Source organism: Rutidosis leptorrhynchoides, chromosome 5, assembly GCF_046630445.1.
Source record: "Rutidosis leptorrhynchoides isolate AG116_Rl617_1_P2 chromosome 5, CSIRO_AGI_Rlap_v1, whole genome shotgun sequence".
In the NCBI taxonomy this organism is placed as follows: domain Eukaryota; kingdom Viridiplantae; phylum Streptophyta; class Magnoliopsida; order Asterales; family Asteraceae; genus Rutidosis; species Rutidosis leptorrhynchoides.
This window is the reverse complement of record NC_092337.1, coordinates 339796679-339813516: the sequence shown is the minus strand read 5'-3', so window position 1 is coordinate 339813516 and position 16838 is coordinate 339796679.

Sequence of the window (16838 nt, the reverse complement as noted above, 5' to 3'; positions counted from 1 at the left end):
GCTTCCGCTGTTAGACTTGATGTCATGCTGTTATTGAGTTGCTATTAAGGACCTGCTGTATTAGTTATCCGCGGCATTACTAGAGATGTCTCAAATTATGAAACCTATGTTTTGCATTCGTAAATTTATGTTATTTTCGAACAATGGTTTGTAATAAGTCTTACGACATGTTATCTTTGTAAAACGTTATCTTTTTAATGAATGCAAATCGGTTTTCAAACAGCATATAGTGTTTGACCTTGTGATGATCCTGTTGTTGATGATCCGTACACGATGGTTTTGTACGGGGCATCACAGTTGGTATCAGAGCATTGGTTGTAGGAAATTAGGTTGCATTAGTGAGTCCAGACTGACCCGAGTAGGATTCACTAATAGGACTAATCTACAACTTGCTAGTTTTCTTGTTTCTGCGAGACTTACTGCATGCTACTGCTTACTTTTACTGCTATGTGATCTTACTTCATACTATTGCTTATCTTCACTGCCATGCGAACCTGTTGTATGCTTATTTCCGCTATTGCATGATTACTATCTGCTTTCACATGTTATTTCTGTTTAGCACTATTGTTATTGCCATGCTAGGTTGCTATAGTGCCTAATACATGCTTGCTTATGACTTACTGATATGGAAAAGCTATTTTCCTTATTCAGATGTCGGATATTCCACCTGTCATCATTTTGGACAGCGATTCGGACTCGTTGGTCACCTCACCTACTGCTGCTACCGACACACAGATCCCGTTAACCAGTGACCCCGGCGCTTCATCCTCCGGAACCAGCAGCCATACACCTGTACCAGTGGTTACCATAGTCGGAGCCCAGGACCCTCCGGAGATTCCAGCTCCAGTTGCCCCGGTACCTCAGGAGCCACAGCCCCGCCCCGGTGGTGTTGTGATTCCCGCAGAATTCGGTGAAGGTCCATTCCGTAAACATTTACGCATGTGGTGCCGACGCACTCCTGATGGGCGTCTTGTGCCGATTCCGCCCGGCAGATACCGACAGATGATGGCTGCTAGAGGACAGCCAGTACAGCCACCCGTGCAACCACTCCCAGCTGATTCATCATCCGACGGCTCATCCACAGACGACTCTAGTGACGACAACCCCAACGAGGAGGACCTTGATGATGCACCTGTGCAGCCACCCTCCACCTCGCCGAAGAAGCGGTACCGTTTCAATGGCACTGTTATTCCGGGGATCAACGGAGGACGAGCATTCACTGACGCACATGGCCATCGTTGTAGGGTTACCGCCCGTAAGCGGGTCGTGCCTTACCCGACTGATCCGTTTATGCGTAAGCCTTACCGCCGTGCAGCATCTACCTCTGGAGCCGGACCATCTGCACCACCAGCACCACCTGCACCAGCAGCTCCGCCTGCTCTGCCAGCCCCTCCCTCTGTCAAGGAACTGACGAGGGAGGTAGAGATCCTCCGTGCTCGGTTTTGTTGTATTTGTACCTAGTTGCGTTACTATGTTGGCATGCGTTGTGTTGTTTCCCTGTTTACTATATACCGTATTATTGTATGTTGTATGCTGGATTTTAACTTAAGTCAAAACTTTTGTTTTGAAGGGCAATGGAAAACACACGAACAACACCCACAGTAACTCAAATCGAAGAGATGATTAATGAACGAGTCCCCGCAGCCTTGGCGGAAATGAACCCTCAAGCTGAACCACCGTCGGTTATCCAACCTGTTCGAAACGGGTGCACCTACAAGGAATTCCAGAGCTGTAAACCACATAACTTCAGCGGAACTGAGGGGCCTGTTGGTCTCACAAGATGGTTTGAAAAGTTTGAATCATTATTCCGAGTTAGCAATTGTTCCGAGTCCAACAAAACCAAATTTGCTTCCTGCACGCTATCTGATGGTGCCCTCACGTGGTGGAACACCATGGCCAGACACAAGGTATTGATGAGGCGTATGCTACGCCATGGGAGGAGTTCAAAGCGGCTATGATTGATGAGTATTGTCCGAGAACCGAGATACAAAAGATGGAAATGGAGTTTATGCAATTGAAGGATGTTGGCAACGATCTCGATGGTTACAATCGGAGGTTTCTTGAGTTAGCTCTTATGTGTCCTACCATGGTCACCCCGGAATTCAAACGTATGGAGAGATACTTTTGGGGACTCCCTAAGTCCATCAAGGGTAATGTTACCTCGTCCAAGTCACCGAATGTTCCCGAAGCAATGCGCATGGCGCATACACTCATGAATCAGATTCTCATCGATGAACCGGAGAAGTCCAAGTCTGAAGCAGGTAGTAGTGACAAGCGAAAGTGGGATAACAGTAAGGGGAGGACCTATGATCAAACCCCTGCTAAGAGACACAACAATGGTGGAAACCCCAACCCCGGCACAAGCTCCAACCCAAACTACAAAGGTACCCTACCGCAATGCAAGAGGTGTTACAAACACCACACTGGGTATTGTAATGTTGTTTATGAGAAGTGCCAACGGTCTGGGCATATAGGTAAGGATTGCAAGGTCACTACTTTGAATGCAAGGGCAAACCCCACCGGGCTGAAGAAGTGCTACTGATGCGGAAAGACGGGCCACTTCAGGAATGAGTGTCCCGACAAGCGAAAAGACGGCGGACCACCGCGAGGTAGAGCTTTTAATGTTAATGCAAGGGATGCACGCGAGAACGCCGACTTGGTGACAGGTATATTCACTATCAACAATCTTTTAGCTTCTGTCCTATTTGATACTGGTGCTGATAGAAGTTATGTATGTAGACACTTTTGCGATAAGATAAATTGGTCATTAGTTCCTTTAAAAGAAAGTATGCTAGTTGAGGTAGCCAATAGGAAACTTGAAAAAGTTGACCAAATTAGACGAGGAGCTATTATTAACATAGCTGGCGTGGATTTCGAAATTGACTTGATACCCATCAAATTGGGAAGCTTTGACGTGATTGTCGGCATAGTCTGGTTGACTAAAGTAAGGGCCGATGTTATCTGTGGAGATAAAACTATCCGTATACCACAAGGAGATGGTGAGCCACTGGTTATATACGGAGAGAGATGTAGTTCGAAACTGAACCTCATTAGTTGTATGAAAGCGCAGAAGATCATGAAGAAAGCACGTCTTGCTGTTTTAGCACACGTGAAGGTTTTAGAAACAGAAGAGAAGAGTGTGAATGATGTGCGAATCGTGAATGAATTCCCTGACATCTTTCCGGAAGAGTTGCCTGGATTACCTCCACCAAGAGCAGTGGACTTCCAGATCGATCTTGTATCGGGAGCTGCACCCGTAGCTCGCGCACCTTATCGACTAGCACCTTCCGAACTACAAGAGTTGCAGAGTCAACTGCAGGAATTGCTCGACTGAGGGTTTATCCAACTGAGCTCGTCGCCTTGGGGCGCACCTGTTTTATTCGTGAAGAAGAAGGATGGATCCTTCCGCATGTGTATCGATTATCGTGAGCTGAACAAGTTAACGATTAAGAACCGATATCCTCTTCCCCGAATTGACGATCTTTTTGATCAGCTGCAAGGATCGAACGTGTACTCAAAGATCAATTTGCGATCCAGTTATCACCAGTTGAGGGTGAAAGAGAGTGATGTAATGAAGATTACATTTAGAACCCGCTATGGTCATTACGAGTTTCTCGTGATGCCGTTCGGATTAACCAATGCACCAGCTGTGTTCATGGACCTCATGAATCATGTCTGCAAGCCTTATCTGGATACATTCGTTATCGTCTTCATAGATGATATCCTCATCTACTCCAAGAGCGAAGAAGAACATGAGCAACATCTTAGGTTAGTGCTCGAACTCTTGAGACAAGAGCAGCTTTATGCCAAATTCTCCAAGTGTGAATTTTGGCTGAAGGAAGTCCAATTTCTGGGTCATATTGTGAGTGATCAAGGTATCAAAGTTGATCCCGCCAAGATCAAGGCTATCAGCATGTGGGAAACCCCCACTACTCCGACTCACATCCGCCAATTTCTAGGTCTTGCCGGTTATTACCGAAGATTCATCGAAGGTTTTTCGTTGATTTCGCATCCTTTGACTGTGCTAACTCATAAAGATAAGAAGTTTGTTTGGGAAAAAGAACAAGAAGTAGCATTTCAAACCCTGAAGCAGAAGTTAACCACCGCACCTATCTTATCTCTTCCCGAAGGCAGTGACAACTTCGTTGTGTACTGCGATGCTTCGAAGAATGGTTTTGGTTGTGTGTTGATGCAAAGAACGAAGGTCATTGCCTATGCATCTCGTCAACTGAAGCTCTACGAGCAAAACTACACTACTCACGATCTTGAACTTGGAGCCGTTGTCTTTGCATTGAAGCTGTGGAGATACTATCTTTATGGAACTAAAAGTACTATCTTTACCGATCACAAGAGTCTCCAACACATCTTCGATCAGAAGCAACTGAACATGAGACAGCGTCGATGGATTGAGACGCTAAATGACTACGATTGTGAACTTCGCTACCATCCGGGCAAGGCCAATGTCATAGCCGACACTCTAAGCCGAAAGGAGAGAGCGGTACCTCTTCGTGTTCGGGCTCTGAACATCACCATCCATTCGAACCTTCACAGTCAGATTCGAGTAGCTCAAGAAGAGGCTCTCAAGGAGGACAACATATGTCTCGAATACCTGACCATTCTCGTCTCTAAATTCGAGGTTAAGGAGTCTGGACTCCGATGTTATGCCGGAAGAATTTGGGTACCTCGTTATGGAGATCTATGGAACCTTATACTTGATGAAGCCCACAAGTCGAGATATTCGATTCATCCAGGAGCCGGAAAAATGTATCACGATCTTAAGGAACAGTATTGGTGGCCAAATCTTAAGAAGGATGTTGCAACTTATGTTGGAAGGTGTTGACTTGTTCGAAGGTTAAGGCTGAACATCAGAGGCCATCTGGATTACTTCAGCAACCAGAAATCCCACAATGGAAATGGGAAGCAATTACAATGGATTTCATCACGAAGCTACCAAAGACGGTGGGCGGATACGATACAATTTGGGTTATCGTTGACTGTCTTACTAAATCTGCTCATTTTCTAGCTATGAAGGAAACAGACACAATGGAGAGACTTGCTCAACTGTACATCAAGGAGGTTGTATCACGTCATGGTGTACCTCTATCAATTATCTCATATCGCGATCCTCGTTTTGCTTCCAGATTCTGGCGTTCTTTGCAAGAAGCCTTGGGAACCCGTCTCGACATGAGCACCGCATATCACCCCCAGACCGACGGTCAGAGCGAACGAACGATTCAGACTTTGGAGGACATGTTGTGTGCCTGTGTTATTGACTTCGAAAAATCTTGGGAAAGGCATCTTCCGTTAGCCGAATTCTCTTACAACAACAGTTATCATTCGAGTATCAATGCCGCACCTTTTGAAGCGTTGTATGGCCGCAAGTGCCGATCCCCTATTTGTTGGGCTGATTTAGGCGAAGTAGAGATCACCGGACCCGAGATAGTCCATGAGATGACGGAGAAGATTTCTCAGATTCAAGTGAGACTTAAGACTGCCCGTGATCGCCAAAAGAGTTACGCTGACCATAATTGTAAAGACTTTGAATTCAATGTGGGTGACCGTGTAATGTTGAAGGTCTCACCTTGGAAGGGTGTAATTCGCTTTGGAAAGCACGGAAAGTTAAACCCGCGATACATTGGTCCTTTTGAAATTCTGGAACGTGTTAGACCCGTTGCTTACCGTTTGGATCTTCCAGAACAATGGAGTGCAGTTCATCCTACCTTTCATGTATCAAATTTGGAAAAGTGTCTTGCTCCACCGGAACTTATCATACCCCTGGAGGAACTTACGATTGATGACAAAATCCACTTCGTGGAGGAACTTTTAGAAATTATGGACCGTGAGGTCAAAACCTTGAAACGCAATAAGATTCCAATTGTCCGAGTTCGATGGAATGCCAAGCGTGGACCTGAGTTTACCTGGGAACGAGAGGATCAAATGATGCAGAAGTATCCTCACCTTTTCCCGACTCCATCACCTTCAGCTTAAATTTCGGGACGAAATTTTCAATAACAGGTGGGTAATGTAACGACCCGACTTTTTCGACTTGCTTTTATGCCTTGTATTTTAGCGAAACTGCGTTTTTGTGCGTACTGTGTTACTTTATTACTCCGGAACCTTGGCACACGTGTTTTATATTCATATTTACCTTAAAACATGCCTTGGTGTATGTGGAATGCTTAACTTGTCCATTGGATGCTTTATAACCGTTAGTGTTACTTGCCGTTACGAATAAACCGCGGACTGCGCGAAGTTTTGACTTTTGTCGGAACCGGAACTTTTAGACTGAAAAATATTAATTATTATTTTATAATAATAATTACTTGGGCCTTTGGATGCTTAATTTTATTTATTTAATTGCTAAAGCCCAATAATTAGCCTTGTTGGACTTTCAACTTTGATTGGGCTCAAGCCCACCCTACTCTAGCTAGTGACCCAATTAATTAGCCCAAGTATTATTACTAGTGGCTCATAATAATAAATAAATAAATAAATAAATAGTGAGTCATACTAGCATAATGGATAAGGATTATCTATTTGTCACATAGGATTCTAGCATTAGTACACACTTTAGACAACCATTATCCAAAAAGCAAAGTTTTGTCTCCCCCTCCCCTCCCTCAAAATCATGGCCAAGAGGCGTTTGGTCTTGGCCACCTCATCAATCCATGTGAACCTCATTTGCTTATAAATACTAGCCCTTTGCCTCTCATTCCAACACTTGATCATTTTGGTTTTTTACACACTTGTTCTTCCTTTCTTTCCTTACTTGTAAGTTTTCTTTTTCTTCCTCTTTTCTTCATCATTTTCGTGACCTTCATCATCATTCTTATGGAGATCAAGTTCCTTGTAGCTTTGATCTTGCTTATATCTTGTTGATTCAAGCATGAATCCTTCAAGAACATTGAAGATTCAAGCTTTCTAGCTTTGAATCTTCACCAACTTTGTAGATTCATCTTTCTTTTACTTTAATCTTTCTATTTTGTGATAAAGATTCAAAATTTTGTTTGTAATCTTCATGCATCTTCAAGATCCAAGCTTTATGCTTTAAGATCTTCAAGAACAAACAAGATGCAAGCTTTCTAGCTTGAATCTTCATATCTTTTTGTTAGAACTAAGTTCTTTTTGCTTTGATCTTGTTATTTTGTTGAAAAGATTCAAACTTTTGTTTGTAATCTTCATATATCTTCAAGATCCAAGCTTTATGCTTCAAGATCTTCAAGAACACTTAAAGGTTCAAGCTTTCTAGCTTTGTAACCTTGTAACTTGTGTGAAATGGATCCAAGCTCTCTAGCTTAGGGTTCCATCACCTCTTTTGACTTGGATTGTGCTTATACTTGTTGAATTGATGAAAAGTTTGTAGCTTTAGTTGTTATTGTGAATTGAAATTGTGTTAAGACTAAGGATATGATGTAACCTTGGTTCATCATCCATCTAAGACTCATGAATGAGTTGTGTTCTTACTTGGTCTTAGCATATTGTGTATTGATGGTGAATCTTGGTCAAAAGTGATGCTAAACCATCAACGAGTTGTACACTTGAAGCTACAAGCATCAAGGATGAGAACCGTGATGAGCATCAAGCACCAAGAACCCCACCGGAGCACTTGTACACTGATATTCGTATCTGATCAGACCACCTGGGCTACTGAAAAGTTTATTTTCAGTTAGTTCGGTTTGAGTAGATGATTTTCCGTTCAGGCCTCGTCTTAATCCGAGTTACGGTTTAGGATTTATGGCCCTCTGATAGTCACTACACCCTATTAACGTTGTGCTAAAATTTCTGACCTACTCGCACTTAAACCATCACCACGGTCAAACGAAGACGATTTAGGTTCTGGAAATTGGTCAGTGGTTAGGGGACTCATATATGGAGCCATAGCCACTGACTATGCGTCTTTTCGACTTACGTAGAGGTCGTAGAAGCTGACCGAAGTCAGCCTATTGTTTCGATCTCTATTCTCGTCGAACTTACTTAACTTTTATGAATGATGATGATGATGATGACACTTAAACTTATTTATGCACTATTAGAATTTATAAAAACAACCTACTAACCTAGTAACCTTTGATTTAGGTTGACGACCTTTCGGACTGACTTACTACTTGCGTACTTTCATTACCGACTTTACCGCTTTTATCACTGTGAGTTATAGCATCCCTTTTTACTGCTTTTACTATTTTTGGGACTGAGAATACATGCGCTTTTTACATTTTACCTGTTAGGCACGAGTACTTAAACTTTATATGTGTGTGGGTTATATAACGACATAAACATTTCCTTTAGCACGGTAACGTTTAGTCATTGGTCTTTGAACCGGCGAACGAGAATCTTAGATATGGATCCATAGGGTTTGACATCCCCACTCGGGCTAGTTGCGCTAGCATTTAACGGGTGTTTAATACTTCGTGACCATACGCACTCGCCAAGTGTACTTTCAGGGGGTTATAAACGTTAAGTCTAGTTACCGGGTAACCACGGTTATGCATATACTTTTCATACTGTTCTGTTACGCTGTTGCAGCACTGAAATTTCGTGGCCTATCTTACGTTACTATTACAACTTAAACTATAGCTCACCAACATTCGTGTTGACTTTTTAATCGTGTATTTCTCAGGTGCCTAGAGGTTTATTGCTTCCGTTGTTAGACTTGATGTCATGCTGTTATTGAATTGCTGTTAAGGACCTGTTGTATTAGTTATCCGCTGCATTACTAGAGATGTCTCAAATTATGAAACCTATGTTTTGCATTCGTAAACTTATGTTATTTTAGAACAATGGTTTGTAATAAGTCTTACGACATGTTATATTTGTAAAACGTTATCTTTTTAATGAATGCAAATCGGTTTTCAAACAACATATAGTGTTTGACCTTGTGATGATCCTGTTGTTGATGATCCGTACACGATGATTTTATACGGGGCGTCACAAACATAAACAAAAGACCAGCAAAACACCGATTGCTAAAGTTAACCATGTTTCAAAAACGTCAGGATATCTGTATATCACACCTTGATGCAAGATCGGTTACTCAAATTGATTGCATCTACAAATGATTCGCCAAAAATGATTTCAAGCCGATTTAGTTACAAGATGGCATATACACATTTCAGTGTATGCCTCAGTATTCAACGTGACTTTGTTGTATAAAAATATTTTACATGATGAGCTTGTTGAACACAAATATCTTGAGGGGGAGAAATGATGCAAAGGTTGATATGTTTACTAGGTAAACTTTAGCCAAACGAATAAAGATACCTACTAAGTTACGCACCACAAATATACTCAATAATACACGTCTACTCTCCTAACTCCATATGTTCGATTGATGAGGAGCAAGATTATTCAATGATCATGGGGGAGCTAAAGAAAAACATCAAAGAAAGTTTCTTCATTCATTTTTCTCTCAAAGATTCATACTTCAATAGCCGACAACGGAGAATCTTTCAAAAGAAGAATTTTCTCCATTTCAAGTCAAAGAGTACGGCTACTCCAAGAAGGAGATTTGAAGACTTTAAAGAAATCACAGAGCTCTAGTTCTCAAAGATGAACAACCACAACGCACATCAATGGGGAGAATTTTAAGTCTCAAATAAGATGTAAAAATGATGTGTGTTTTAGGAAGTATAAGACTTGTAAATGTGGTAGTATGGTGGTATTAATAATATCCCCTCATGTAGTTTTGTTGAGTCCCATAGGATTTAATTATGACAAAACATGATTCTAAACAATAATTGTAATGTGCAGGCAGCATAAGTTTATTTATTTGTTAAACAGCACTGTATGTTGTGTCTAAGTGTTTAATATACTACCTTCACTATCAGCACAAGATAGTTCAAGTTTTAAAGTTCTTCTGACCATCATGGGATGTATACTGTACCAGTAAGAGCAATCTAAGAAGAAACAGTGACTGAAGAACCAGCAGAGGCTAGAGCAGCACACGAGACTTAGACAAATCGTGCTCCATTACAAGCATAATAGTTTCCTGTGTTGTCTCAATTGGCACCATTCAACTGACATCGAAGACGAAGTTGAACATAGAAGGACATGAATCGGCGGCTAACAAGTGACCTTACATGACAATGGAGGAGTGCAGAAGATTAACACATGCGCAGTTCATGGTAATACTTTATCAATTTTAATTAACAAAAAGAATTGTATTCACCCCCTCTACAAACTTCCTGTTGTTAATTCGGGACCAACAATCTTAGCTAACCTTTCCCCTCACAAATACACCAACACCTTCACCTTCACCTTCACCAACACACATAATACTCTCAACCTCACTTTGTAACTAACTCACTCACACTTATAATATTGGCAATGAGTTGGTCCATAACTATTGTTACTAATCCAGATTCATCATCATAATTTGTTACAATTTCAGGATTCATCATCACTACATCTTTATCATATTCATATATACATATACGAATATACATACAGTCTGATACATATACATATTACCAAAACACGAATTCAATTTAAACTAACCTTCTCACAGTACGTGAGTACGTGATTATAACGTGTTTAAGTATAATAAAATACTACTCCTTCCTTATCAATTTACAAATTCTGGGATGTAAAAACCTTTTTTTGTGTTATATAATACTTAATGTGAAAGTTATATTAAATGAAAGAACATTTAAAACTTTATTTATTTATATAAATTTCATCATGTAATAAATAAAAAGTAATTTAAAATCAAAGTTAAGAAAAAAAATTAACACATGTGATGATACGCATAACGATCCGTCTCAAATAGACACTAATTAGAAACATCCCGGCTAGGGTTTTACCCGGCGTAGCCAATCCCAGAAAAAAAACGTCTTCACAGCATCACCCCTGCATCCGGGAAAGACCACGTCGGACTGCGGCTAGCCGGGAATGCCATATAAAAGTCCAGCCCGGATAAGCATGCACGCTACGGCATCACCTAGCCGGGTGCAAAAGGCATTAAGAAGATAAGGATTATATTAACACACAAATAAGCCTGCCGATAAACCGGGAAGAAACACTTGAAGTGAATATGAAGCAAAACCCTCCCAGCTATTCAGGGCATTCACCTGTAATGACCTAGTCGGGACCACCACACTACCGGAACTACCACAACTTTTCGGTTTGGTATTCCGACCCAGTGCAAGGATACCATCCCGGGACAAGCACGCTGTCTCGGAGAAAGTGCGTTGTCCCGGAGCAGACACTTCATTCCAGAACGAGTACTTGATCCCGGAACAAACATACAAACAGGCTGCATGCCATGTCAGCCCATGCATCTAGGAAAGTTTGTTAGGATCTGCTCGATTAGTCCCATGAAAGGGACAGATGCCACGTCACTCCTCAGGATTAACAAAGTTTGTTACAACCATGAAAGGGACATGTGCCACGTCACCATTCCCACATAACATCTATAAATACGCAAACGAGATCATTTGTTCAACCAACACTGGATGCATTAATGTTACTCTGACCAAATTAATTACAATAGCACCTCTTCAGTCGTTAACACAATTCCGATCAATACTCCGATCATTATCGGAATTAATCCTCACCTCAAGTTATTAACTTATTCGATTCCAATCGAATAAGGTTAATCTCATCGATTGTTTTACGCCCTTGGAATCTAGATTCCAAATCAGGGTTTGCACAATTATTGGAGTTAAAACATTCGATCCACTCTTTTTCCCCAAATTAAGCACTCAAACCCGAAATATATTTATACTGAACGATTTTGGTTTGATCAAACTGCACCACCTAAAGGTACGAACAATACAGCAAAACCATGCAGTGAAACGAAAAACTAAAAACGAACGTCCGATGTCGTTCTACACACTTTGAACACCGAAAGTTCACCAACAGTGGAACCCCCGCAACCACAGAAACAATCCATCGATGACATTCATTCTAGTGACACTTCAGATGACGAAATGAATGTTTCCAGTGGCGATGAAGATGCAAGGAAGAAGTCACCAGCCGATGGGAAAAGATTGAAAAGAGCATCTCCGGTTTCTAAACCGGTGGTTCGAGTGGGATCGGATCATCTCATGATGATGCCGAAATGATCACCAAGATGATCTCAGCTGACGTTGAAAAACAAGTAATCAAGAAATTGAAGACCATGTTAGGCGATAGCACCAATATTGCAGGAAGGCAACATCAACAAAAATATGATATTCTGAAGGTTAACCCTCTGCCACACTCAGTTCAGGGGGTGAAGGAGCTGCCAAGGCCGCCGCCAATGCATGGCTCACGGAACTCCTTGTGCAGGTTGCACCGCCAGCATACAAGCATTCTCTATCACAACCTGTCGTCCAAGGCACTACACTAGAGAATCTGTTTGCTCTAATCACCGGCAATAAAGCAAAGCGGCCGGTTGAGATGTCGGCTACAAGTCAGAAGTTCTGTGAAAGAATCGTCGGATGTATTCTGCCCGACAACATCGTCATACCAGTCACTTTGGGGGTGTACAATGCAACTACTGACCCGGATGATTTCCTGCAAATCTTTGAAGGAGCCATGAAAACCCAACATGGAGTGATGAGGTTACATGCCATCTCTTTTTGACTGTCCTGCAGTCTGCTGCTATAGAGTGGTTCGCTAAACTACCACCAAACGGTATCACATGCTTCGAAGATCTACGGGAGAAGTTTCTCATGCAATATCAAAATCTCTGCCGGCACACGTTTACACACTTGTATGCCCATGAGATACCAATGTACTGGGGAGAGAAAATTGAAAGTTTCATCACAAGGTATATTTTGGAATGCCAAAAAATCCCAGGGCTCCCGGAAACACAACATATTTCCTGGTTCATAACTTGCCTAGACAAAGAAGCACACCCGTCTCTTGTTGCCGAACTCCGATGGAACATCCCAAACACATTTACGGATGTCGTCACAGTAGCAAGGCAGTATCAGCATTCTGGGCGAGAGAGGCAAGCCAGGTACCACCGAGATGAGAAAAAATGAGACAATGAGAGAAGAAGTGGTGGTAGGCACCGTCATGATGAAAGCCGACGTAGTGACAGTCACCACATGAGTCATAACAGTCATGACAAAATCTATGACGGTAACAGGCATGACAAAAGCAACTGAAGACCATACGATAAGGGATCTCTACTTGACAGCTTGACCAAAACTCCAAGGGAGATATTGATAACGGAGCCAGTGAAAGCCAAATTCACTCCTCCGGCACCACTAGAAAAACGGTAAGGAATTCGACAAGTACTGTGAGTTCCACGAGGATAACGGTCATGACACTGACGAATAAAAGGCGTTAATGCGAGAGATAATTGCAAAGATAAAGTCCAGTGAACTCAATCACTTGCTGCAAGGCAGGAAGTTCAAGAAAGCTGATCCGAACAAGACATTCAGCTGGCAGAAGGAAGACGACAAGAAACGTGAGAAAGCAAAAGACAAGGTTGTAATTAACATGATCAATATTGAAAAAGGCGAGCTCAACCCCTGGAGAGACGCCGCAATCACATTCCCGAAGCTACCGGCATGCTACGCTTGGGAAAAGCCTGTGGTGATTGACGGCTTGATAGACAGCTTTCGAGTCCGAGAAATGTACACTGACACCGGGAGTGAGGTTGATGTCGTGTATGCCCATTGTCTTTTCCAACTCCCGAAATGTGTCGGCAGGAAAATGAGACAGTCCAACTCCGTCATCTCTGGTTTCACGGGCTCCACTGAAGAACCTATAGGAAAACTCAAGATCACGGTAGGCAACCAGCCCTACCTCCGTAGTGAGGTCATTGATTTCTATGTTGTCAAATCTGTGACTGCCACAAATGTAATTCTGGGAAGAAACTTCTTCAGAAAGTTTAACGCCATAACCTCCACCACTCACATTTTGCTTAAATTTCCAACCCGAAAAGGCGTGGCAACAATCGAATCCACCCGACAGCCCCTCCCGGGAAAAGTTACTACTCAGGTCACAAGAAGCATCACAGAAAGGAGGACACCACACATCTTCGAAGAAAAACATGTGTCAGTTCTTAAATGGCTAAGTTACTTCTCTCCATCGACACGCTCCACCAAAAAGAGCCCAACCAATTCTTACAAGAATGGACAGGAAAGTGCCAGCTGGTACTATCAACCGAGATGGGAGGAACAATTTAACAGTAATGATGGAATAACTGAACACCTTCATCCAGTAATAAAACATTCCAGGCCAGAAAATTGTGAAAGCTCCAACCAAGATGGAACATCGGCTAAGGGCAACAAAAGTGGCTAGATGCTACACTGAAATCTAGATGGACACCGTGATTGTAACTGATCACTTCAACTCATGGTTATCTTGATGTTTATGTCTTTTCTTTTTCAATAAAGAATCTATGTATGATTTTCCTTTTTAGGAATGAATAAAAGAATTTTACCGTTTAGAATAACTTAGTCATTATTGTTCATGCATATTTTTTCCAAGGGAAAACCTACATACGAACATCGGTTTTTTTAGGCGTCAACGTCGTTGATCTCCGGTTCGGTTACCGTGAATAACCCGTACCCGAGATGATGATCTCGGGAGGGTGGCCAACGAATTGCCCGTCGGTCGATAGTCGGACCCTATCGACGGCAAAGGGAGAAAAAACCCTACAAGACCCGTAGGTAAAAACCTTAGTGTTGCGATCGTGAAGGCGATCGAGGAGAAGATCCGGCTATGACTGCCACGTGCTTTCATTGAGAGAGTGAGAGGTGAGATTGAATGACCGCATGAGGGTGTATGCGATTGGGAGCGTGTGAACTTGATGTAGGTTTTGCCCCATATTTATAGATGGGAATTAGGGTTATTTGACTTGGGACCCAAGTTAATTGCGTAGACCCTACTTGGGCCAAACCCTACGTCATCAAGTCCCCCAAGTTCGGTATGATATTTTTGTCAAGTATCGTATCGAACTTCTCATTATGCTGCGGAAAATAAGTTCACAGGAGCCTGCGCAAACAACTGTGCGTAAACCCGCGAACATATGCGCAAAAAACTGCATGCAGAATGCGTGGGGAAACCGCATGAACCAGCATGAGTAAAACCGCATGAAAATTGCGTCTAAAGTCGCGGACAAATGTGCGCAAAGCGTGCGTAACCTGGACAAAAGCGTGTGGACAGTTGCGCAAGCGCGCGAACATCTGCGCTAAATATTCATGTACTTAAACCGCATATAACGAATTAAAAGCTCAATAAGAAAAGACAAACCTTCTCAAACCGAACGATAGACGGTAGAAACACGAGACATAATGCATCGTGCCCCACGGTGGGCGCCAATTGTTCATGCATATTTTTTCCAAGGGAAAACCTACATACGAACATCAATGCGAAAGGGTTTTTTTAGGCGTCAACGTCGTTGATCTCCGGTCCGGTTACCGTGAATAACCCGTACCCGAGATGATGATCTCGGGAGGGTGGCCAACGAATTGCCCGTCGGTCGATAGTCGGACCCTATCGACTCCAAATTAAGAAAAAACCCTACAAGACCCGTAGGTAAAAACCCTAGTGTTGCGATCGTGAAGGCGATCGAGGAGAAGATCCAGCTATGACTGCCGCGTGCTTTCATTGAGAGAGTGAGAGGCGAGATTGAATGACCGCATGAGGGTGTATGCGATTAGGAGCGTGTGAACTTGATGTAGGTTTTGCCCCATATTTATAGATGGGAATTAGGGTTATTTGACTTGGGGCCCAAGTTAATTGCGTAGACCCTAATTGGGCCAAACCCTAAGTCATCAATTATGTTATTTACAACAATGTTCACATAATAATAACCGGCTTGCGGCAGACGGATTTCGGCATCCACATAAGTCTCATGCTAGTTATTATGTACCCCATTAATGTGACGACCCGGAAATCTCCGACCAAATTTAAACTTAATATTTATATGATTTCGACAAGCTAAGAAAAGTCTGTAATGTTAAGTCTTAAAATTTTTGGAACTGTTAATATGAATTCATTTATCCTTCGACTGTTCTCGACGATTCACGAACAACTGTGTGTAAATAGACAAGTAAATACACACACACACACACACACACACACACACACACACACTATATATATATATATATATATATATATATATATATATATATATATATATATATATATATATATATATAAGTATTGAAAATACTAAAATGTAACTAAATCATTAGAATTAAATATGTAATATATTATACAAGGTAATAATGTGATTATTAAAATAAAACTATATATAAGTGTATGTGACTTCTATAAATAGTTATTTGGATATGTATATAAAAGGTTTAACTATTTTATATTGTATAAAATAATTATTAAAATATACATGATTAATAATGTGTAATATTAATATATTAAATTTAATTGCAAATTAAAATACTATTAATGTTATTACTTTTATTAAAATAAATATTGTTAGTAAAATCAATAATAGTATTATATATAACATATAGGTATGAAATTTGATAAGTAAAAATTGTATTTTTAACATTAATAATATTAATATTATTATAATTAGCATTATTATTAGTATCATTAATAATACTATTATTATCATTTTTATTATGTTTATCATTTTTATTTATAATTATTAAACATATCTCTTTATTTAAAAGTTTCCATTATCTTTAATATTAACATTATCATATCAATATTATCATTAGTAATAAATTGTTAGTATTATAGTTATTATTATCAATATTACTATTATTATCATTATTATGATTAAAGGTTATTAAAATGTTAAGATTAAGATTTAAAATAGGAAGATAAGACTAAATTATGATTTAAAATATGTTATGTACAAACATGGTGTAATTATGAAAAAAGATGGTTAAAATATTTACTAATGCATTTATATGTTGAATAAT